The 25,599-nt window shown below is 45.1% G+C and overlaps 1 pseudogene; it reads left to right on the top strand.

Moving 5' to 3' along the window:
• The first annotated feature begins 286 nt into the window (after positions 1-286).
• Positions 287-17,317, top strand: LOC135561342 (spermatogenesis-associated protein 6-like; annotated as a pseudogene).
• Positions 17,318-25,599: the final 8,282 nt, after the last annotated feature.

The following is a 25,599-nucleotide window of genomic DNA, read 5'->3' as shown; positions in this document are numbered from 1 at the left end:
TGGGACCACACAGCCACTCCACTGAATAGCAGAATAATGATTGCTTTGCAATGCTTGCAGTTAGCCACTTAGCCACTGATTCCTTCCAAACCACTCATTGTTGAATTTGCGATTTCCAACTTGTTGTGTAATGTCCAAATGCAGATGAGCACCGATACATTTAATTTATAATTTCTCTTATTTCTCATTATTTCATATTTTCTTGGCTCCTGAGTGGTGCAGCGGTCTAAGGCACTGCATCTCAGTGCAAGAGGCATCACTACAGTCCCTGGTTCGAATCCAGGCTGTATCATATCCGGCCGAGATTGGGAGTCCCATAGGGCGGCGCACAATTGGCCCAGCAACGTCCTGGTTTGGCCGGGGTAGGCCTTCATTGTAGATAAGAATTTGTTCTTAACTGACTTGCCTGGTTAAATAAAAAATGTATATAAAAAGGATTTGCCAGTAGATTATAAACTTGATTCATGATGATGACTGCTAGCTAAGATTTGACGTTATATCTACTATAGACATAACGTGATTTGACAACATTTTGGGGCGGCAGGTAGCCTAGTGGTTAGAGCATTGGACTAGTAGCCAAGAGCTTGGAAGTTCAAATCACTGAGCTGACAAGGTAAAAATCTGTTATTCTACCCCTGAACAAGGCAGTTAACTCACTGTTCCAACAAGGCAGTTAACTCACTGTTCTTAGGCCATCATTGAAAATAAGAAATTGTTCTTAATTGACTTTCCTAGTCAAATTAAATAAATGTCTTATCTATGACCTTGAGCCTTCTTGGATGGGCACTTCTAATGTAACTCTATGGCAGCACCCAAGGGGATAGATTTTTAGAGCTCTACCCTTAGACTTGGCGGTGATGTAGTGTCCCCATGAGTGACACAACACTGAGCCAATCACAACACTCCATACTTTCTGCTGCCTTGCCCCACCACAACACGCCTGCATTTTGGAGCTGCCTTACTCAAGAAAACAAAAAAGAGGCCTTGTTTGTATGCAGCTTTATTAACTCAATAACATTTTTTTTTTGTTGATTGTTTCCAAACTGATATGTGACACGTATTAATGCCAAAATAACATGCAAAACAGGGAAGCCCAAGAAACAAAAACATTTTATTTTTTGGCTAAAAATGTGGATGCTCTGCCCCACCTGCCCTGAATGACAGGTCACCAATGTTAATGAGCATAGCTATACATAGAAAAGCATTAAGATTGTGTGTTTGCACATTTATATTTTAAGCAGTGTGTTATCTGAAGTCACCTTTCTGGTTCGGATTCCATCACCTTGATAAAGGCTTTTGTTTTCTATTGTCCCCACAGGGAATCTCTCCCAAAGTGGAGTTTGCAAGCACATCCGTCCTTAAGGAATGTGATGGGATAGATAGCCAGCCTCAACCTGCCTCCGTTGTGTGTGTCCTCTCCTCTCTGTCCTCATCACAACTAGTGTTCCTTATTCAAAAATAATTTTGTTCAGCTGTGAGTCATTTGAATGATACCTAGACAGCCCAGACAGTGATCCAAATGTCTTTTAGGTTTTATAGCGTGTCTATAAAGCGTGTTTCCCAATATCTTTGCTTGTGTTCTTTTGAATTGATGCTCCCGTTTCACTATAGGGTTACTTAATGGTGGGAGCACATTACATATATTTTGTATAGTCAGTTTATGTTTGCAGCCTGTATTTAAGAGACAATGCCCGAGAAGCCGGTGTTTGGAGGACATATTGGCACCGGTGTTGTTAGGCCCGAGACGAAGTCCTCCAAACACCGGCTTTGAGGGCATTATCACTTTTATACAACGGGTTACCAACATATCCAAAAAAATGAAAGACATATTTTCATTATTTTGATTAATTTATTCATACTATTTCATCCTTCCACAAGATATAGTCCTGAAACAAATCTAGGGTTGCTACCCAAGCCGGCTAGTCGTTTGATCTATTGGTTCGGTTGCCAGAGACGTGACCAGTTGTTTAGTCTTTTTGATCTGTATCTATGGCCAGTCATTCTTTCTAAATGTTCCATTGCCATGCTGGCTGGCAACATTCTTATCCCTTGCTTGCTAGCTAGCTAACTACAGCTAACTTACAGTCACGTCAAACAGTGCAGAGAGAATAACAGCAGTAACAGCGTTTGTTTAAGCTGTTTTCTAGTGACATTTATTTGGATACATCCATAACAATGAGCTTGGGAGCACGATTTCGCCTGGCATAGAAAATGTGCTCTCTTGTTAGGACACTGTTGTTCAGAGGAGCTAGCCAACAACACAGCTAACACAATAACATCAAACTGAAGCTGGAGAAGCAGCAAATTAGCTACACTTTGTTTAGTTTCTTTTTGTATATCCATAAAAATTATGCTAGCTGATTAATGATTTCGACTGGCTGAGAAACACTGCCTGCCTCTCTCTCTCTCGTTCACTACTATGGGACAGATGGAGATCGAATTTGAATATTGAAACAATGTTGCAAATGTCGAAGAGATAGTAATGTTTATACACCGGGCTCGTTATCCTGTTGGACCTTTTTTCCAGTCTGGGGTTCTGGGTGCTCTGGAGCAGGTTTTCATCAAATATCTTTCTATACTTTTCTCCGTTCATCTTTGCCTCGATCCTGACTAGTCTCCCAGTCCCTGCCGCTGAGAAACATCCCCACAGCATGATGCTGCCACCACCATGCTTCACCGTAAGGATGGTGCCAGGTTTCCTCCAGATGTGACCCTTGGCATTCAGGCCAAAGAGTTCAATCTTGGTTTCATCAGACCACATAATCTTGTTTCTCATGGTCTGAGAGTCCTTTAGGTGCCTTTTGGCAAACTCCAAGCGGGATATCATGTGCCGTTTACTGAGGAGTGGCTTCTTTCTGGCCACTCTACCATAAAGCCCTGATTGGTGGAGTACTGCAGAGATGGTTGTCCTTCTGGAAGGTTATCCCATCTCATTTACATTTACATTTAAGTCATTTAGCAGACGCTCTTATCCAGAGCGACTTACAAATTGGTGCGTTCACCTTAAGACATCCAGTGGAACAGCCACTTTACAATAGTGCATCTAAATCTTTTAAGGGGGGGGGTGAGAAGGATTACTTTATCCTATCCTAGGTATTCCTTAAAGAGGTGGGGTTTCAGGTGTCTCCGGAAGGTGGTGATTGACTCCGCTGTCCTGGCGTCGTGAGGGAGTTTGTTCCACCATTGGGGGGCCAGAGCAGCGAACAGTTTTGACTGGGCTGCGCGGGAACTGTACTTCCTCAGTGGTAGGGAGGCGAGCAGGCCAGAGGTGGATGAACGCAGTGCCCTTGTTTGGGTGTAGGGCCTGATCAGAGCCTGGAGGTACTGAGGTGCCGTTCCCCTCACAGCTCCGTAGGCAAGCACCATGGTCTTGTAGCGGATGCGAGCTTCAACTGGAAGCCAGTGGAGAGAGCGGAGGAGCGGGGTGACGTGAGAGAACTTGGGAAGGTTGAACACCAGACGGGCTGCGGCGTTCTGGATGAGTTGTAGGGGTTTAATGGCACAGGCAGGGAGCCCAGCCAACAGCGAGTTGCAGTAATCCAGACGGGAGATGACAAGTGCCTGGATTAGGACCTGCGCCGCTTCCTGTGTGAGGCAGGGTCGTACTCTGCGGATGTTGTAGAGCATGAACCTACAGGAACGGGCCACCGCCTTGATGTTAGTTGAGAACGACAGGGTGTTGTCCAGGATCACGCCAAGGTTCTTAGCGCTCTGGGAGGAGGACACAATGGAGTTGTCAACCGTGATGGCGAGATCATGGAACGGGCAGTCCTTCCCCGGGAGGAAGAGCAGCTCCGTCTTGCCGAGGTTCAGCTTGAGGTGGTGATCCGTCATCCACACTGATATGTCTGCCAGACATGCAGAGATGCGATTCGCCACCTGGTCATCAGAAGGGGGAAAGGAGAAGATTAATTGTGTGTCGTCTGCATAGCAATGATAGGAGAGACCATGTGAGGTTATGACAGAGCCAAGTGACTTGGTGTATAGCGAGAATAGGAGAGGGCCTAGGACAGAGCCCTGGGGGACGCCAGTGGTGAGAGTGCGTGGTGAGGAGACAGATTCTCGCCACGCCACCTGGTAGGAGCGACCTGTCAGGTAGGACGCAATCCAAGCGTGGGCCGCGCCGGAGATGCCCAACTCGGAGAGGGTGGAGAGGAGGATCTGATGGTTCACAGTATCGAAGGCAGCCGATAGGTCTAGAAGGATGAGAGCAGAGGAGAGAGAGTTAGCTTTAGCAGTGCGGAGCGCCTCTGTGATACAGAGAAGAGCAGTCTCAGTTGAATGACTAGTCTTGAAACCTGACTGATTTGGATCAAGAAGGTCATTCTGAGAGAGATAGCGGGAGAGCTGGCCAAGGACGGCACGTTCAAGGGATACTGGTCTGTAGTTGTTGACATCGGAGGGATCGAGTGTAGGTTTTTTCAGAAGGGGTGCAACTCTCGCTCTCTTGAAGATGGAAGGGACGTAGCCAGCGGTCAGGGATGAGTTGATGAGCGAGGTGAGGTAAGGGAGAAGGTCTCCGGAAATGGTCTGGAGAAGAGAGGAGGGGATAGGGTCAAGCGGGCAGGTTGTTGGGCGGCCGGCCGTCACAAGACGCGAGATTTCATCTGGAGAGAGAGGGGAGAAAGAGGTCAGAGCACAGGGTAGGGCAGTGTGAGCAGAACCAGCGGTGTCGTTTGACTTAGCAAACGAGGATCGGATGTCGTCGACCTTCTTTTCAAAATGGTTGACGAAGTCATCTGCAGAGAGGGAGGAGGAGGGGGGAGGAGGATTCAGGAGGGAGGAGAAGGTGGCAAAGAGCTTCCTAGGGTTAGAGGCAGATGCTTGGAATTTAGAGTGGTAGAAAGTGGCTTTAGCAGCAGAGACAGAAGAGGAAAATGTAGAGAGGAGGGAGTGAAAGGATGCCAGGTCCGCAGGGAGGCGAGTTTTCCTCCATTTCCGCTCGGCTGCCCGGAGCCCTGTTCTGTGAGCTCGCAATGAGTCATCGAGCCACGGAGCGGGAGGGGAGGACCGAGCCGGCCTGGAGGATAGGGGACATAGAGAGTCAAAGGATGCAGAAAGGGAGGAGAGGAGGGTTGAGGAGGCAGAATCAGGAGATAGGTTGGAGAAGGTTTGAGCAGAGGGAAGAGATGATAGGATGGAAGAGGAGAGAGTAGCGGGGGAGAGAGAGCGAAGGTTGGGACGGCGCGATACCATCCGAGTAGGGGCAGTGTGGGAAGTGTTGGATGAGAGCGAGAGGGAAAAGGATACAAGGTAGTGGTCGGAGACTTGGAGGGGAGTTGCAGTGAGGTTAGTGGAAGAACAGCATCTAGTAAAGATGAGGTCGAGCGTATTGCCTGCCTTGTGAGTAGGGGGAAGGTGAGAGGGTGAGGTCAAAAGAGGAGAGGAGTGGAAAGAAGGAGGCAGAGAGGAATGAGTCAAAGGTAGACGTGGGGAGGTTAAAGTCGCCCAGAACTGTGAGAGGTGAGCCGTCCTCAGAAAAGGAGCTTATCAAGGCATCAAGCTCATTGATGAACTCTCCGAGGGAACCTGGAGGGCGATAAATGATAAGGATGTTAAGCTTGAAAGGGCTGGTAACTGTGACAGCATGGAATTCAAAGGAGGCGATAGACAGATGGGTAAGGGGAGAAAGAGAGAATGACCACTTGGGAGAGATGAGGATCCCGGTGCCACCACCCCGCTGACCAGAAGCTCTCGGGGTGTGTGAGAACACGTGGGCGGACGAAGAGAGAGCAGTAGGAGTAGCAGTGTTATCTGTGATGATCCATGTTTCCGTCAGTGCCAAGAAGTCGAGGGACTGGAGGGAGGCATAGGCTGAGATGAACTCTGCCTTGTTGGCCGCAGATCGGCAGTTCCAGAGGCTACCGGAGACCTGGAACTCCACGTGGGTCGTGCGCGCTGGGACCACCAGATTAGGGTGGCCGCGGCCACGCGGTGTGGAGCGTTTGTATGGTCTGTGCAGAGAGGAGAGAACAGGGATAGACAGACACACAGTTGACAGGCTACAGAAGAGGCTACGCTAATGCAAAGGAGGTATTTCCGTTTTTTATTTTTAGTACATTTGCAAAAATATCTAAAAACTTGTTTTCACTTTTCATTTTGGGGTATTGTGTGTAGATTGATGAGGGACAAAAATATTGAATCCATTTCAGAATAAGGCTGTAACGTAACAAAATGTGGAAAAAGTCAAGGGGTCTGAATACTTTCCGAGTGCACTGTATATTATCCATGTCCTTGTTAAGCCAGGCCAAGCCAGACCTCCGAGAAACATAGGATATTACAGTACTTCAGGTCCCCTTAACAGGATAGTCTCAAACAGAACTCGTCCAGTTTGTTCTCCAGAGACAGTCAAGATAAAATATTTAAATTGATTTACTTGTTATCATTCCAATCACAGTTTTTACTTCCTTGATAATATTCGGAGTTGAAAAATACAAAACCCGGCCGATATAATGCTAGCATACCAACATTGGTACCCTCAACAGTTAAAATGCACTGACATTAATTACATTGATTTCCTTTCTGTTCAAAATGAGGCAGAGGTTGATCCTGCCACAGATAAGAGCCCAGTGACCACCGTAGTTAGACATTGAAGAATTATTTCTGGACTTCGACAGAATGGCATTGTCTATCAGTCCAGTCGCATTCCATCATATACCTCTTTTGTTGCCATGGCTACTGACATCCCAGAAGTTTAGCAGCACATTTAACGGTATCCTCTCCTTGTGAATGTAATTATACAGAAGCAGATCAGTGGAATTGATATCCAGGTCTGGTTCCTGGTGTCTTTATGTGCTTTGTTTAGAGGAACAGGCAGTCAATCAGAGTTCCTATCCCCTGTTCTCACGTGGCGTCTCACCGTGTCCTTTGGATTTGAAGGGCAACTTGTGCTCAGTTGCATAACATGTCCATTTACTTATCAAACCGAAAATGTTTAGCTCCTTTCAGGATTTATGTTTTATAACGGGTTCTATCAATTTTGCCAGTGTAATCCACTCTCTGATGGCAACGCTTTAAATGGGAGGCCTATATGACAGACAGACAGCAGGACAGTGAGAACAGGGTAGTCATCCATTTTCCCTGAGAATTTCGAAGCCCCTGCAGTCAGTCCAAAAAAGTATTTGTTATTGTTCCAAACCTCACAGTCCTTTCAAAAAAAGTATTATTTATCATCAGTGTTGTGAAATGTAGGCCCATTCTCCAGGTGTTGTGACCAGAGCCATTTATTTTAAAGGGAATTATTGACAAAATGGTAAGTTTCCACGTGACCCCCAAGGAGATGTGGATCAGAGAAAGTTACAGCGAGAAGAATCACTGCTGCTGCCTTTAGCCTTTCTTCTTACAATGGATACTCAGGATTCTCATTACCATGACAGGTTGAGGAAAGCACTGAGGCTCCTCTTTTCAACTGTTATAGCAACCCTTTCAAAATGTCCTGACCTGTGATGTAGAATTTGGTCATTATCTTCTCCCTCTCTTATTTGTAGTCTCTCAGACAGCTGTGTTGTCCATTTCCACTGTTGTCACTCCTATTTTGTCTGTGTTTGTGTGCATGTCCCTCTTTGTAAAGTCTCATGGTGTGGACTTGACATGGTCTTTTTTTAATGGGTTTTCTCTACATGATTTGCATACGTTTGAACGGGTCTCGTTTCTCGTTTAATAAGCTACTTGTGGTTCAGGCTTTGTTGTTTCAAGGACACCCTGCTTTATCACCCGTTACCAATACCACCAGGCACACTAATCACATCAGACAAGCACAACTCATGGTGCAAAATGGCCCCTTTGTGTTCACTGCAAAAAAAGAGGAAGAGCGGAAAAGAATAGGGGAAAAACTACTTAGTTTAATTTCATTAAATCGGTCCGCTCCAAATGGCAATCTCAATTAGGATTTATTTATTCAATTTCCTAAAAATGAGTTTATATGCCAGGATGTCCCAATTAGCATTTACATGATCTTTATTCTACAACCCATGTAATGCTATTATCATATTAGTCTGAAGCTGGCCATCAAATGCAATTAAAAAAAAATTTAAACTTATTTTTCTGGGCATCGCCCGCAGGAACTAAGATATTGCTTCTCAGAATTATGTCAGTGACCACTAGAATTATTGAAGTCATTTAGCAACAAAGGTGATATCCAAGTACAGAAGTGTAACATTTTACGCTGCATGGTTTTAATGAAGGAAATCACATATTTGTAGTGGAGCTCTTTTGTTCATAGCCAGCTTAGTTATTTCCTGATAAACCAACACAGACGTCCGTATAACTGCTTAGATATGTGGCTTGTGCTTTGAATCAACATAAGCTCCTATGTTTATTCAAAATGAAAAAATCAACAACATTGAAATATCAGAAAGTAGCTTAGTTGTGGAATTGCAGTATATAGTAGCAGCTGTGGCACTATAATTGTTTTGCACTCCGACCTGTTTCCTCTCTCTGCAGCCTTGCTGTAGTCCCTCCCCAGCCAAACAGTCCCCAACCAGACAAAGACTGCTGTAGTCCCTCCCCAGCCTGTAGTCCCTCCCCAGTCAGACAAAGACTGCTGTAGTCCCTCCCCAGCCAAACAGTCCCCAACCAGACAAAGACTGCTGTAGTCCCTCCCCAGCCAAACAGTCCCCAGCCAGACAAAGACTGCTGTAGTCCCTCCCCAGCCAAACAGTCCCCAGCCAGACAAAGACTGCTGTAGTCCCTCCCCAGCCAAACAGTCCCCAGCCAGACAAAGACTGCTGTAATCCCTCCCCAGCCAAACAGTCCCCAACCAGACAAAGACTGCTGTAGTCCCTCCCCAGCCAAACAGTCCCCAGCCAGACAAAGACTGCTGTAATCCCTCCCCAGCCAAACAGTCCCCAACCAGACAAAGACTGCTGTAGTCCCTCCCCAGCCAAACAGTCCCCAGCCAAACAGTCCCCAACCAGACAAAGACTGCTGTAGTCCCTCCCCAGCCAAACAGTCCCCAACCAGACAAAGACTGCTGTAATCCCTCCCCAGCCAAACAGTCCCCAACCAGACAAAGACTGCTGTAGTCCCTCCCCAGCCAAACAGTCCCCAGCCAAACAGTCCCCAACCAGACAAAGACTGCTGTAGTCCTTCCCCAGCCAAACAGTCCCCAACCAGACAAAGACTGCTGTAATCCCTCCCCAGCCAAACAGTCCCCAGCCAGACAAAGACTGCTGTAATCCCTCCCCAGCCAAACAGTCCCCAACCAGACAAAGACTGCTGTAGTCCCTCCCCAGCCAAACAGTCCCCAGCCAAACAGTCCCCAACCAGACAAAGACTGCTGTAGTCCCTCCCCAGCCAAACAGTCCCCAACCAGACAAAGACTGCTGTAATCCCTCCCCAGCCAAACAGTCCCCAACCAGACAAAGACTGCTGTAGTCCCTCCCCAGCCTGTAGTCCCTCCCCAGCCAGACAAAGACTGCTGTAGTCCCTCCCCAGCCAAACAGTCCCCAACCAGACAAAGACTGCTGTAGTCCCTCCCCAGCCAAACAGTCCCCAGCCAGACAAAGACTGCTGTAGTCCCTCCCCAGCCAAACAGTCCCCAGCCAGACAAAGACTGCTGTAGTCCCTCCCCAGCCAAACAGTCCCCAGCCAGACAAAGACTGCTGTAATCCCTCCCCAGCCAAACAGTCCCCAGCCAGACAAAGACTGCTGTAATCCCTCCCCAGCCAAACAGTCCCCAACCAGACAAAGACTGCTGTAGTCCCTCCCCAGCCAAACAGTCCCCAGCCAGACAAAGACTGCTGTAATCCCTCCCCAGCCAAACAGTCCCCAACCAGACAAAGACTGCTGTAGTCCCTCCCCAGCCAAACAGTCCCCAGCCAAACAGTCCCCAACCAGACAAAGACTGCTGTAGTCCCTCCCCAGCCAAACAGTCCCCAACCAGACAAAGACTGCTGTAGTCCCTCCCCAGCCAAACAGTCCCCAGCCAAACAGTCCCCAACCAGACAAAGACTGCTGTAGTCCTTCCCCAGCCAAACAGTCCCCAACCAGACAAAGACTGCTGTAATCCCTCCCCAGCCAAACAGTCCCCAACCAGACAAAGACTGCTGTAATCCCTCCCCAGCCAAACAGTCCCCAACCAGACAAAGACTGCTGTAGTCCCTCCCCAGTCAAACAGTCCCCAGCCAGACAAAGACTGCTGTAGTCCCTCCCCAGCCAAACAGTCCCCAACCAGACAACGACTGCTGTAGTCCCTCCCCAGCCAAACAGTCCCCAACCAGACAAAGACTGCTGTAGTCCCTCCCCAGCCAAACAGTCCCCAGCCAAACAGTCCCCAACCAGACAAAGACTGCTGTAGTCCCTCCCCAGCCAAACAGTCCCCAACCAGACAAAGACTGCTGTAATCCCTCCCCAGCCAAACAGTCCCCAACCAGACAAAGACTGCTGTAGTCCCTCCCCAGCCAAACAGTCCCCAGCCAGACAAAGACTGCTGTAATCCCTCCCCAGCCAAACAGTCCCCAACCAGACAAAGACTGCTGTAGTCCCAGTCCCCAGCCAAACAGTCAACCAGACAAAGACCAGTCCTTCCCCAGCCAAACAGTCCCCAACCAGACAAAGACTGCTGTAATCCTTCCCCAGCCAAACAGTCCCCAGCCAGACAAAGACTGCTGTAATCCCTCCCCAGCCAAACAGTCCCCAACCAGACAAAGACTGCTGTAGTCCCTCCCCAGCCAAAAAGCCAAACAGTCCCCAACCAGACAAAGACTGCTGTAGTCCTTCCCCAGACAAAACCTCCCCCCAGCCAAACAGTCCCCAACCAGACAAAGACTGCTGTAATCCCTCCCCAGCCAAACAGTCCCCAACCAGACAAAGACTGCTGTAGTCCCTCCCCAGCCAAACAGTCCCCAACCAGACAAAGACTGCTGTAATCCCTCCCCAGCCAAACAGTCCCCAACCAGACAAAGACTGCTGTAGTCCCTCCCCAGCCAAACAGTCCCCAGCCAGACAAAGACTGCTGTAGTCCCTCCCCAGCCAAACAGTCCCCAACCAGACAAAGACTGCTGTTGTCCCTCCCCAGCCAAACAGTCCCCAGCCAGACAAAGACCAGACCAAGGGGCTGCGGGGAGCCCTGGACGGATGTTGAATGGGAAGAAGCTGCCTATGAATGGTCCATCCAGTGGATATGAGCAGTCCAATTTGGCCTCCCAGACCCATGCTCCCTCTCCCTACAACCACTGCACAGCTGTCTGAAGTCAGGCAGCGACTCAGCCACCTCTATCTAGGGCACTACAGGTTCAAGAAGGAAACAGAGCCACAGATCCCATTTGTGGTTGGTGTTTTTCTTGCTGCCTGAAAAACAGTTCGTCTGACTGTGTTTGTTGGGCTAGGCTACATCTAGAATATTCCTTAATATTGCCATGGCTGCAGGTAGCTTCGTGGTCAGAGCATTGGGACAGAATGGTTGTTGGTTCGAATACCCAAACAGAAAAGGTAAAAACATCTGTTGATGTGCCCTTGAGTAAGGCACTTAACCCTAATTTCCCCGAGGTGCACTACTCTGGCCGACCCTGTAAAACAATGCATTTCACAATACAATATATATGTTTCTTCCACCAGCACTTCTTTCACTCTCTTTCTTTAAGCCTCTTTATATGCATTGTCAGTATAATAGTTTGCCCTTGTTTACTACAAGCATTGTAAATGTATCATGATTGAAGGATTTGCATGTCTTAGATAGGGTACTGCTATGATCAAGCTCAATAAATCCCAAGCCCCTGGGAGTGTATTGAGAACAACTGGAAGGCCTTTCACTGGCTCCTCATGTTTCTGTTTGATTGTTAATTTAAAGAACATCCAGTCCTTAGATGTAAATGTCAAAGCTGTAATGTCATTAAAGTAAAGATTGGAATTAAGCCGTGATATCAGTGCGGCATCTTATGGAATACAGCTTTTAAAACGGAAGCATTTTACAGAAGACATCCCGGGTCTACAATTAACCTTGGTAATTAAGTGTCAAACCATGATTAACAAATAGTTACCTATTGAAGTAGCCTTGCATTGAATGCATTATCAATTCGTGTTTAAAGCCTGCACGCAGTTGTTTATGTAGAAGCAAATAGCTCATTTCTTAAGTGAGGGTGACAATATTCATGTTTAATTGAAGTACCTTTTGGTTGAACCTTTTTATCTAATTGGTTGAACCTTTTTATCTAATTGGTTGAACCTTTTTATCTAATTGGTTGAACCTTTTTATCTAATTGGTTTATGCTTTTTTCTAATTGTTTAAGCTTCTAATCTCTTTGGTTTAACCTTGTTATCTCGTTGGTTTAACCTTTTTATCTCGTTGGTTTAACCTTTTTTATAGTCTTTATATGAAGGGATAAACTCTTGAATATAAAATGTATATAGCAGAAGAAATTAGACCTCTGTGTGTCGTTACATGTTGCCTAGCCCCTCTACTACTCTTATAATGACTGAGTTTAGCTGATTGTGTCACGTTCTGACTTTAGTTCTTTTGTTATGTCTTTGTTTTAGTATGGTCAGGGCGTGAGTTGGCTGGGTTGTCTATGTTCCCTTTTCTATGTTTTGGGATTTCTGTGTTTGGCCTGGTATGGTTCTCAATCAGTCTCCAGAGTCTCCCGTCTGTCAATCGTTGTCCCTGATTGAGAACCATACTCAGGTAGCCTTGTTTCACTTTGAGTTGTGGGTGATTATTTTCTGTTCTGTGTTTTGTTTCACCGTTCAGGACTGTTCGTTTTGTCATTTTATTGTTTTGTTCAGTGTTCAGTATTTCTTATTAAAACAAGATGAACACTTACCACGCTGCACCTTGGTCCTACTCTCTTTCTCCCAACGACGAACGTTACAGAATCACCCACCACCAAAGGACCAAGCAGCGTGGTAATGGGCAGCAGCAGCGATCTCCAGACTCCTGGACATGGGAGGAGATCCTGGGTGGCAAGGGACCCTGGGTACAGCCGGGAGAGTATCACCGCCCCAAGGCAGAGCTGGAGGCAGTGAAAGCCGAGAGGCGGTGGTATGAGGAGGCAGCACAGCAGCACGGTTGGAAGCCCAAGAGGCAGCCCCAAAAATGTATTGGGGGGGCACACGGGGAGTGTGGCTAAGTCAGATAGGAGACCTGAGCCAACTCCCCGTGCTTACCGTGGAGAGAAGGGGACCGGGCAAGCACCGTGTTAGGCCGTGAGGCGCACGGTGTCCCCGGTGCGCAGGCATAGCCCGGTGCGATACATAGCAGCGCCTCGTATCGGCCGGACTAGAGTCGGCATCGAGCCAGGTGCCATGAAGCCGGCTCAGCGCATCTGGTCTCCAGTGCGTCTCCTCGGGCCGGGGTACATAGCACCAGCCCTACGGATGGTGTCCCCGGTTCGCCAGCACAGCCCAGTGCGGGCTATTCCACCTCGCAGCACTGGCCTGGCTACGGGGAACATTCAGACAGTTAGGGTTGGGCAGGCTCGGTGCTCGAGACCTCCAGTGCGCCTTCACGGTCCGGTCTATCCGGTACCACCTCCAACGCACCAGCCCTCCGGTGGCAGCCCTCCGGTGGCAGCCCCCCGCACCAGGCTGTCTCTCCCTCTCCTCCCTACAGGTGCTCCCGCCTGTCCAGTGCTGCCAGAGTCTTCCTCCTGCCCAGCGCTGCCAGAGTCTCCCGTCTGTCCTGAGCTGCCAGAGTCTCCCGTCTGTCCTGAGCAGCCAGAGTCTCCCGTATGTCCTGAGCAGCCAGAGTCTCCCGTCTGTCCTGAGCTGCCAGAGTCTCCCGTCTGTCCTGAGCTGCCAGAGTCTCCCGTCTGTCCTGAGCTGCCAGAGCCGCCCGTCAGCCAGGAGCTGCCAGAGCCTGTCCGGTGCTGCCGGAATCTCCCGCCCGTTAGGTGCTGCCGGAATCTCCCGTCCATTCGGGACCCGTGGCTTGGGTCCCCAGTCCGAGGTCGGCGGCGTGGGTCACCGCTCTGAAGAGGCCACGGAGGCGGTTAAAGAGGCAGAGAAAGACTATGGTGGAGTGGGGTCCACGTCCCGCGCCAGAGCCGCCACCGCGGACAGACACCCACCCAGATCCCTCCCCTATAGGTTCAGGTTTTACGGCCGGACTCCGCACCTTAGTTCTTTTGTTATGTCTTTGTTTTAGTATGGTCAGGGCGTGAGTTGGGTGAGTTGTCTATGTTCCTTTTTCTATGTTTTGGGATTTCTGTGTTTGGTCTGGTGTTTGGTCTTGTTTTATCTTTCATCTGCTACAGGTCTCAAGTACTCTGAGTGCCTCCATGATTGAGACTCCATCTTCTCATCTCCCATCCACCAAAAGAAGCCTTGCCCACAGCAGGTCCACCAGCTTTGCTGCAGACGGGAGATGAGATTATATGTAATAATATCTGTGTAGGTGGATTTAAACACGTTCTATTTTCTGAAATACTTGACTAACTTACAGGTTATCGCTTTTGCACTTTATGGTACAGTACTGTCATTCTTATTTTTCTCTCCATAGATTCCTCCCTCCGTGTCATCATGATTTTTCAACATGGATCTTTACTGTCATTCAATCAATTACAAGTAAGATATGGATTATCCAAGGCCGATTTCTTAAGTTCTTATAACTCAGAAATCATGTTCAATCACTTCAACAGAATCTGGATGAACCTAAGGCATTTAGCATAGACAAAATACTGAAAGAAGCTGCTGCGCCAAATAAGTTAATTGCCAAGTTACAGTGCCTTGCGAAAGTATTAACGTAAGGGGGCTGAATAATTTTGCACGCCCAATTTTTCAGTTTTTGATTTGTCCATAGGACAACAATCAGTTGTATATTGCACAAATCTGGCCTTTATGGAAGAGTGGCAAGAAGAAAGCCATTTCTTAAAGATATCCATAAAAAGTGTTGTTTAAAGTTTGCCACAAGCCACCTGGGAGACACACCAAACATGTGGAAGAAGGTGCTCTGGTCAGATGAAACCAAAATTGAATTTTTTGGCAGCAATGCAAAAACGTTATGTTTGGAGAGCATTTGTGAACAAAGCAACACAGCGCATCACCCTGAACACACCATCCCCACTGTCAAACATGGTGGTGGCAGCATCATGGTTTGGGCCTGCTTTTCTTCAGCAGGGACAGGGAAGATGGTTAAAATTGATGGGAAGATGGATCCATCCAGCCAAATTTTACAGGACCATTCTGGAAGAAAACCTGATGGAGTCTGCAAAAGACCTGAGACTGGGACAGGTGAGATTTATCTTCCAACAAGACAATGATCCAAACATAAAGCAAAATCTACAATGGAATGGTTCAAAAATAAACATATCCAGGTGTTAGAATGGCCAAGTCAAAGTCCAGACCTGAATCCAATCGAGAATCTGTGGAAAGAACTGAAAACTTGGAAAGAACTGAAAACTGCTGTTCACAAATGCTCTCCATCCAACCTCACTGAGCTCGAGCTGTTTTGCAAGGAGGAATGGGAAAAAAATTCAGTCTCTCAATGTGCAAAACTGATAGAGACATACCCCAAGCGACTTACAGCTGTAATCGCAGCAAAAGGTGGCGCTACAAAGTATTAACTTAAGGGGGCTGAATAATTTTGCACGCCCAATTTTTCAGTTTTTGATTTGTTAAAAAAGTTTGAAATATCCAATAAATGTCGTTCCACTTCATGATTGTGTCCCACTTGTTGTTGATTCTTCACAAAGAAATACAGTTTTATATCTTTATGTTTGAAGCCTGAAATGTGGCAAAAGGTCGCAAAGTTCAAGGGGGCCGAATACTTTCGCAAGGCACTGTAAAGGGTTGATTGAAACTCTACCTGATGGTTCAGAACCTATAAGGAAAAAATGGGGAACAGATCTAAAGGAAGAAATTGAAGAGAACCATTGGTCACAGATATGATCGTGGACTTCAGTAAACAGCAGAGGGAGCACCCCCAGATCCACATCGATGGGACACCAGTGGAGAAGGTGGAAAGTTTTAAGTTCCTCGGCACTGTATCACCGACAAACTGAAATGGTCCACGCACACAAACAGTGTGGTGAAGAAGGTGCAACAGCACCTCTTCAACCTCTGGAGGCTGAAGAAATTCGTCTTGAAATTCGTCTTGTCACCTAAAACCCACACAAACTTATATATATGCACAATTGAGAACATCCTGTCGGGCTCTATCACCGCCTGATACGGCAACTGCACCGCCCACAACCGCAGGTCTCTCCAGAGGGTGGAGTGGTCTGCACAACGCATCACTGGGGGCAAACTACCTGCCCTCCGTTACACCTACAGCACCCGATGTCACAGGAAGGCCAAAAAGATCATCAAGGACAACAAACACCCGAGCCACTGCCTGTTCACACCGAGGTCAGTACAGGTGCATCAAAGCTGAGACAGAGAGACTGAAAAACAGCTTATACCTCAAGGCCATCAGACTGTTAAATAGCCATCACTAGCACCGAGAGGATGCAGCCTACATACACAGACTTGAAATCATTGGCCACTTTAATAAATGGAACACTAGTCACTTTAATAATGTAACTTTAATAATGTTTACATATCGTGCATTGCCTCATCTCATATGTATATACTATATTCTATACTAGCTACTGTATCTTAGTCTATGCCGCTCTGACGTTGCTCGTCCATATACAGTGGGGAGAACAAGTATTTGATACACTGCAGATTTAGCAGCTTTTCTTACTTACAAAGCATGTAGAGGTCTGTTATTTGTATCATAGGTACACTTCAACTGTGAGAGACGGAATCTAAAACAAAAATCCAGAAAATCACATTGTATGATTTTTAAGTAATTCATTTGCATTTTATTGCATCTGCTAAACACGTGTATGTGATTGGATATGTGAAAATGCTCATACCTGCTCCTATAACTAAGTCATATAGTAAAAGATAATCATTTGGGATAATGTATGTGCTATCATTTCATTGTGTCTAGGAATTTATATCCATCTCCACGATTATGTCTGTTGGAAAATGTAAATATTGCTGATCAATATCAGAGAAGGTTTTGTAATCTATGTCTAATTGCTGCAAAAACATTCATAGCCATCAATTGGAAAGCCTCATATTCACCCTCAATAACAAACTGGAGGACTGAACTATCTAGCTACATACCTATTTTGTATATTATAAAATTAAACAAAACCGGAAGTGGAAACCATGATCACCAGAAGTGGAAACCATGTTTACCAGAAGTGGAAACCATGATCACCAGAAGTGGAAACCATGTTCACCAGAAGTGGAAACCGTGATCAGCTTGGGGAATGTGTTGTCTAGTGGGCGTTTTGCTTTTGTGTTGTTAGTTGGTTGTTGCGAAAAAGGGACAAAAAAGAAACGTTCCTCCCTCCTTGGCACCTGCTACAGACCTGTTAAAGTAGTGTAGGTCCTTATATTGAAAATATGTAACACATGAAAAACAGCCCATTCATTATCTGTTGCTTGTAAAGAATGGAAAAACTACATTTATTCATGTGATTTAGATAACTAATGCAGTGCATTCAATAGTGCTGACCATAGGGCTTCTGGTCTCTCTCAAGGTAGGGACTGGCTGTCTGTCTGAAATCCCTAGGGAAGTCTTCTAGACAGGACTGTTCCAGAAACCTTGTCAGGGTGGCCTGGTCAACCCTGGCTGCCTAGTCCTCCGCCCCAGTATTTGGCCAGAGAAGTCTACTGCTCAGTCCCCTGCTCAGTCGCTCCTCCCTGAGAAAGGTAACAACACACACACCCGTACTGGAACACATTTCAAAATTCACATATTTTTCTGTCCTGGCCTCCTGTGGGTTTTCTGCTATGTTAGTTTCCCACACAACCGTCCCCCTGAGATAAAGTCTGATAGTAAGGAGCATAATTAAAGTCCCTGCTAATGACTTGGTGTTTTGGCCCTAAGCAGTTTGTGCAGATGTTCACCAATGACAAGATCTAAAGTTGTGTGTCATTAGTTAGTTTGAAAACGGTTTTTCTTCCAGTTGAGTAAAAAGGGGAATAAAAAAAGTTTGGGGTATAATTTGCCTAGACTTCGTCATGCTCTGAGCTAAACTGTTTGTTTGCTCAAAAGCTGTTGAAAGGATTGCGGGCAAACCACCTCTCCCATATGAATTTCCAATGAGGTGGTATTGACAGAATGTGGACCTCATGAGAGCTTGGTCAGATACAACAGGCTGTGTACGTCTAAGCTTTCTTTTGATCACACTCGACAGCCAAGATGAATATCCCCCTCTCTCAAATTACAGGATCTGATGTCTTGTCATGTTTGTTCATTACTTAAAAGAAAAAAAGGATCCCTGAGAAAATAAGGGAAAAGGGTATTGAGTGTGGTTCAACGAGACCGAATGCATTTGACCAGACGCACACTTTAATAAATTCTGAGAGACCCTGTCATTGATCTGGACAGGTGGAAACTAAACCAACAAATGTTTGTTTGTTTGTTCCCCCCACCTCCCTGCTTCAGTTCTTAAGTAAACATTAAAATCAATATACAATTTTAAACTGGAAAGTAAATTGTAGGAAATGAATGATACTTCTCTCAATTGAAAACGCGACAGAAGTCACAGAGCTGGAGATTAAGCTGGGCTTTGTAGATTCCAACAAAGGGAGAAGGAGCACGTCTTCTGGAAGTCTTTAATGGAAAAGCCAATGATAGATGCTCACATCAACTCTACCATCCACCCTCAGTCTATTCATGTTCTAATGATTTATCCTTTATGAGTATCTATCTGAAGCAGTGACTACATTTAGCAACACCAAACGGCAAGACTAACCAATCAGATGTGGATAGGAAGTAATACAGGACTTAGAAGTATTTACTTTGTATGTCTTTGTAAGCTTCCTTTTATTCTATATGGCCATCCTGGCCATTAACGGACAGCAGAACGTTGATGTTGTACTTAAAAATAATAAAATAAGTCTGTGTCCCTAGACTAATACAGTATTTTCTATTGAAATTACACTGCTTAGGATCAGAACGGAGATCCAAATCACATTTTTAGAAGAGTTTAAACAGTCAAAGCCTCAATAATATAGAGCAGTTAGCTACATGCTACAGTGGGTACATTTTGTATTTTTTCATGTGGTATATCTTTTGTTGACATGTTTAATGCCTGTGTTATATCCACTCATATTTGTATCACAGGTCTTACCTTGGGATATAGCACAGTTTAGTGGAGAAAAGGAGTAATGTCAGAATACAAAATTATTGGCACCCATGATAAAGATGAGCAAAAAAGACTGTATAAAATAAATTATACAAATATTGGCCTATATTGTATGCTAAAATAAAGAACATTTGATTATTTTATACTAATACAGTTGCTCAGAGAAATATATTTTGTTTAACAAGTAATACTTTTTTTTCTAAGAAAGATAAGGGTCAAAATTATTGGCACCCCTGTAATTCATTAACTTTCAATAACTCACCTTGCGAGAATAACAGCACAGAGCCTTTTTCTAAAATGTTTTATGAGATTGGAGAACATATTGGGAGGGATCTCAGACCATTCCTCCATACAGAATCCTTCCAGGTCCTTCATATCCGTTGTCTGCGCTCATGGACTGCCCTCTTCAATTCAAACCGCAGGTTTTTAATTGGGTTGAAAATAGAGCTCTTCGGCCACCCACACAAGTGGTGTGTTTTGCATCAAAAGAAATATGCAAATGCAGAAAATAACCCCATACCTACTGTAAAATATGGTGGTGGATCTACATTTTTTGGGCTATTTTGCTACCACTGGTCCTAGGGCCCTTGCTAAGATCAATGGCGTCATAAACTTTACCCAGTACCAGGATATTTTAGCATAGGTTCCTCTGCTAGGAGGCTGAAACTTGGCCGCAAGTGGATTTTCCAGCAAGACAATAACCTCAAGCACACATCACAATCAGCATAGAAATGGTTAATTGGCTGCAAAATCAACATTTTTCAATGTCCATCTCAGTCTCCGGACTTGACCAGCATTGAAAACCTGTGGTTTGAATTGAAGAGGGCAGTCCATGAGCATATACAAAGGATATGAAGGACCTGGAAAGATTCTGTATGGAGGAATGGTCTAAAATCGTTCCTAATACGTTCTCCAATCTCATAAAACATTTTAGAAAACCACTCCGTGCCATTATCCTCGCTAGGTGAGGTATTGAAATGTTGTATTACTTGTTAAACAAGATCTCTTTCTCTGAGCAATTGTATTAGTATAAAATAATATACATTTCACAAAAAAATACATACAATATAGCTGTTTTTGTATTCTTTCTTTTATACCGTCTTTTTTTGCTCATCTTTATCAAGGGTGCCAGTCATTTTGGACCTGACTGTACATAGAATAGTTTCTTTTCTGAGTGAATAGATAGATTTTGATTGTTTTTCTCTTGTTTACAATCAATCAATCAAATGTATTTATGAAGCCCTTCTTACATCAGCTGATGTTACAAAGTGCTGTACAGAAACCCAGCCTAAAACCCCAAAGAGCAAGCAATGCAGGTGTAGAAGCTCAGTGGCTAGGAAAAACTCCCTAGAAAGGCCAGAACCTAGGAAGAAACATAGAGAGGAACCAGGCTATGAGGGGTGGCCAGTCCTCTTCTGGCTGTGCCGGGTGGAGATTATAACAGAACATGGCCAAGATGTTCAAATGTTAATAGATGACCAGCATGGTCAAATAATAATAATCAAGGTGGATGTCGATGATGCAACAGGTCAACACCTCAGAAGTAAATGTCAGTTGGCTTTTCATTCACAGTATCTCTACCGCTCATGCTGTCTCTAGAGAGTTGAAAACAGCACGTCTGGTGAACAGGTCAGGGTTCCATAGCCGCAGGCAGAACAGTTGAAACTGGAGCAGTAGCACGGCCAGGTGGACTGGGGACAGCAAGGAGTCATCAGGCCAGGTAGTCCTGAGGCATGGTCCTGGGGCTCTCAGGTGCTATGAGAGAGAGAAAGAAAGGAAGAGAGAAAGAAAGAGAGAAAAAGAGAGAATTAGAGAGAGCATACTTAAATTCAGACAGGACACCAGATAAGACAAGAGAAATACTCCATATATAACAGACTGACCCTAGCCCCCTAACACATAAACTACTGCAGCATAAATACTGGAGTCTGAGACAGGAGGGGTCGGGAGACACTGTGGCCCCGTCCGACGATACCCCCGGACAGGGCCAAACAGGTAGGATATAACCCCACCCACTTTGCCAAGCACAGTTCCCACACCACTAGAGGGATATCTTCAACCACCAACTTACCATCCTGAGACAAGGCTGATTGTTGCCCACAAAGATCTCTGCCACGACACAACCCACAATAATGTTACATACTTTTTGTATGAAGCTAATGTGATGTGACTCACTGATGTCATTATTCTAGGTTCCATAGTAGTACGTTGAGTCCAGACAATTCTCAACACCCATGCTACTGACAGGAAACTACATTTTGTGAGTAACTTATGACCTTTTTAGGATAGACAAAGCATAGGCCCCCACTGATATTGACTGATACTGAATGTATAAGACACATTTATAATATGGAGCTAGGCACTCTTCTTGGCTATGAAGCTTAATATGCATGTTCTGGGACATTAGTTCTGCACTACATCTTTTTCTAGTCACACTTTTATTTGACTTATTTAGTGAGCTGAACTTCCTCTCACCTCTGTGTTAATTTTGTTGCACATTTCATTTTCATTTTAAGCCCCGAAATACATGTTCGGATTGGTTTGCCTCAAATGGAAAAAGCTGGCAGGTTGGCAGGTGTGTTAAAAAACTTTTCACCTCCCACCTTTTGCTGTTTGAAATGTATTGATGGCAAAACCAAAGTGAAATATGTTTAATTTCTCTAAAGCTATCTGAAATCCGCTCTGAAATAAACGAGAGACAGGGTTTTGTGGGTGGGAGATCTTCAGGCAGTAAGCTGCTGTAAGGGCTCATCTTCCCCAGCATAAAAAGAGAGACGGTACCAAGGAGCCTCAACATGGTGCCAACAGCAGAGCTTCAAGACGAAGAATGGCTTAATCCACACATAATTAAAAGAAAAGACAGAGGGGGATTTGATTAAAGACAATTAAATCCAACAACTGAAAGAGCTTGACTTTAAAGCTGGAATACTTAATGGTGAAACAGCCTCGTCCGTTTGCAATATTTTTGCTAGCGCTGTCTTTAAAAATTTTTTTTTTTAAATGGTCCAATTAATTAATTTGCTAATATTCAATCCGTATCGCAGAAATTCAGTGTTAGAGTGATTTAAATTTAAAGGCAATATTCCCCTGTTAGCGGAGACTGAATTCCCTGTAAACACTGCAGATTTCATTTCAATAGGACATTACCTAGCTTCGACGATACAGATTTAAATGTGGCCTTTGGTGTGTATAATCTGTTAATCTTTTCAGTTATGCTCAATAATAGTAACATTAAACAACATGTTTGCATGCTTTCAGGACGAGGATGGGTGTTTGTCATAGTACATTTAAACACTTCGTCACTGACATCTTCATTTTATAGCAACCTGAAAGACAATGGGCTCTATTCAATCAGATCCACTTCAGTCAAAATCATAGCAGTTGTTTTGGTGGTGTCAGAGGTGGAACTATATTAGAGTTATCAAATCCACAAGTGGCTTCTGACATTATACCTAAAGCAGACATTGCCATTGGTCGCATGAATAGAAATTCCACACAGCCTAGTAAACAAGTTTGAACACTGGAATCAGAGATGTAATCTACACCTCAATTAAGATGCTAGAAATCATAATTTCATTTTTCAATTTGAAACCTCCTCCTTTCTCCTCCAAACATAACAATGGTCATTATGGCCAAAAAGTTATATTTTTGTTTCATCAGACCAGAGGACATTTCTCCAAAACGTATCATCTTTGTCCCCATGTGAAGTTGCAAACCATAGTCTGGCTTTTTTAATGGCAGTTTTGAGGCAGTGGTGTCTTCCTTGCTGAGCGGCCTTTCAGGTTATGTCAATATAAGACTCAATTTACTGTGGATATTGATACTTTTGTACCTGTTTCCTCCAGCATCTTCACAGGGTCCTTAGCTGTTGTTCTGTGATTGATTTGCACATTTCGCACCAAAGTACGTTCATCTCTAGGAGACAGAACGTGTCTCCTTCCTGAGCGGTATGACGGCTGTGTCGTCCCATGGTGTTTATACTTTTGTACTATTGTTTGTACAGATGAATGCGGTACCTTCAGGCGTTAGGAAATTGCTCCCAAGGTTGAACCAGACTTGTGGAGGTCTACAATTGTTTTCTGAGGTCTTGGCTCAGGCCAAGGCTGAGGCCTTGAAATACATCCACAGGTGCACTTCCTATTGACTCAAATGATGTCAATTAGCCTAACAGAAGCTTTTAATGCCATGATGTCATTTTCTGGAATTTTCCAAGCTGTTTAGATGCACAGTCAACTTAGTGTATGTAAACTTCTGACCCACAGGAATAGGGATATAGTGAATTATAAGTGAAAAGTGTCTGTAAACAATTGTTGGAAAAATTACTTGTGTCATGGACAAAGTAGATGTCCTAACCGACTTGCCAAAACTATAGTTTGTTAACAAGAAATTTGTGGAATGGTTGAAAAACGAGTTATAATGACTCCAACCTAAGTGTATGTGAACTTTCGACTTCAACTGTATATACACAGTATATATACACACAGTGTATATAAACTCAGCAAAAAAAGAAACATCCTCTCACTGTCAACTACGTTTGTTTTCAGCAAACTTAATGTGTAAATATTTGTATGAACATAACAAGATTGAACAACTGATACATAAACTGAACAAGTTCCACAGACATGTGACTAACATAAATGGAGTAATGTATCCCTGAACAAAGGCTTGGCCACCAGGTGCATTAAGTACTGCAGTGCATCTCCTAGTCATAGACTGCACCAGATTTGCCAGTTCTTGCTGTAAGATGTTACCCCACTCTTCCACCAAGGCACCTGCAAGTTCCCAGATATTTCTGGAGGGAATGGCCCTAGCCCTCACCCTTCGATCCAAAAGGTCCCAGACGTGCTCAATGGGATTGAGATCCGGGCTCTTCGCTGGCCATGGCAGAACACTGACATTCCTGTCTTGCAGGAAATCACACAAAGAACGACCAGTATGGCTGGTGGCATTGTCATGCTGGAGGGTCATGTCAGGACGAGCCTGCAGGAAGGGTACCACATGAGTGAGGAGGATGTCTTCCCTGTAATGCACAGCGTTGAGATTGCCTGCAATGACAACAAGCTCAGTCCGATGATGCTGTGACACACCGCCCCAGACCATGACGGACCCTCCACCTCCAAATCGATCCCGCTCCAGAGTACAGGCCTCGGTGTAATGCTTATTCCTTCGGCGATAAATGAGAATCTGACCATCACCCCTGGTGAGACAAAACCGCAATTTGTCAGTGAAGAGCACTTTTTTCCAGTCCTGTCTGGTCCAGCGACTGTGGGTTTGTGCCTATAGGCGACGTTGTTGCCGGTGATGTCTGGTGAGGACCTGCCTTACAACAGGCCTACAAGCCCTCAGTCCAGCCTCTCTCAGACAGTCTGAGCACTGATGGAGGGATTGTGCGTTCCTGGTGTAACTTGGGTAGTTGTTGCCATCCTTTTGGTGTTTTTCAGTCAGTAGAAAGGCCTCTTTAGTGTCCTAAGTTTTCATAACTGTGACCTTAATTGCCTACCGTCTGTAAGATGTTAGTGTCTTAATGACCGTTCCACAGGTGCATGTTCATTAATTGTTTATGGTTCATTGAACAAGCATGGCAAAGTGTTGAAGCCCTTTACAATGAAGATCTGTGAAGTTATTTGGATTTTTACAAATTATCTTTGAAAGACAGGGTCGTGAAAAAGGAACGTTTCTTTTTTTGCTGAGTTTATATAGATACATGCATACACACACACTCAACCGATCACAAGTTTCTGAACACCTATTAATTCAAGGGGTTTTCATTATTTGCACTATTTTATACATTGTAGAATAACAGTGAAGACCAGCAGCATACCACCCTGCGTGCTACTGCTGGCTTGCTTCTGAAGCTAAGCAGGGTTGGTCCTGGTCAGTTCCTGGATGGGAGACCAGATGCTGCTGGAAGTGTTGTTGTAGGGCCGGTAGGAGGCACTCTTTCCTCTGGTCTAAAACAAAATGTATCCCAATACCCCAGTGCAGTGATTGGGGACACTGCCCTGTGTAGGGTGCCGTCTTTCGGATGGAATGTTAAACGGGTGTCCTGATTCTCTGAGGTCATTAAAGATCCCATGGCACTTATCGTAAGTATAGGGGTGTTAACCCTGGTGTCCTGGCTAAATTCCCAATCTAGCCCTCAAACCATCACAGTCACCTAATAACCCCCAGTTTACAATTGGCTCATTCATCATTCCCCAGGTCATTGCTGCAACTGAGAATGTGTTCTCAAGTCAATTTACCTGGTAAAATCAAAATATGGAATCATGAGGTAACCACAAAAGTTTAAAAAAAAATCTAAATATATTTTATATTGGACTCTTCAAATAGCCACCCTTCGACTTGATGACAGCTTTGCACAATCTTTAACACATTTTTAAATATATATTTTTTTTAAACATACCATAACCACACCACCACCCTGTTCACATTAGCAAACTGCTCACCCACATGACGCCATCACGTGGTCTGCGGTTGTGAGGCAGGTTGGACGTTCTGCCAAATTCTCAAATAT

Source organism: Oncorhynchus nerka, linkage group LG17 (genome assembly GCF_034236695.1).
Source record: "Oncorhynchus nerka isolate Pitt River linkage group LG17, Oner_Uvic_2.0, whole genome shotgun sequence".
In the NCBI taxonomy this organism is placed as follows: Eukaryota; Metazoa; Chordata; class Actinopteri; order Salmoniformes; family Salmonidae; genus Oncorhynchus; species Oncorhynchus nerka.
Note: the sequence above shows the minus strand (reverse complement) of the source record. Positions and strands in the feature narration are given on the sequence as shown.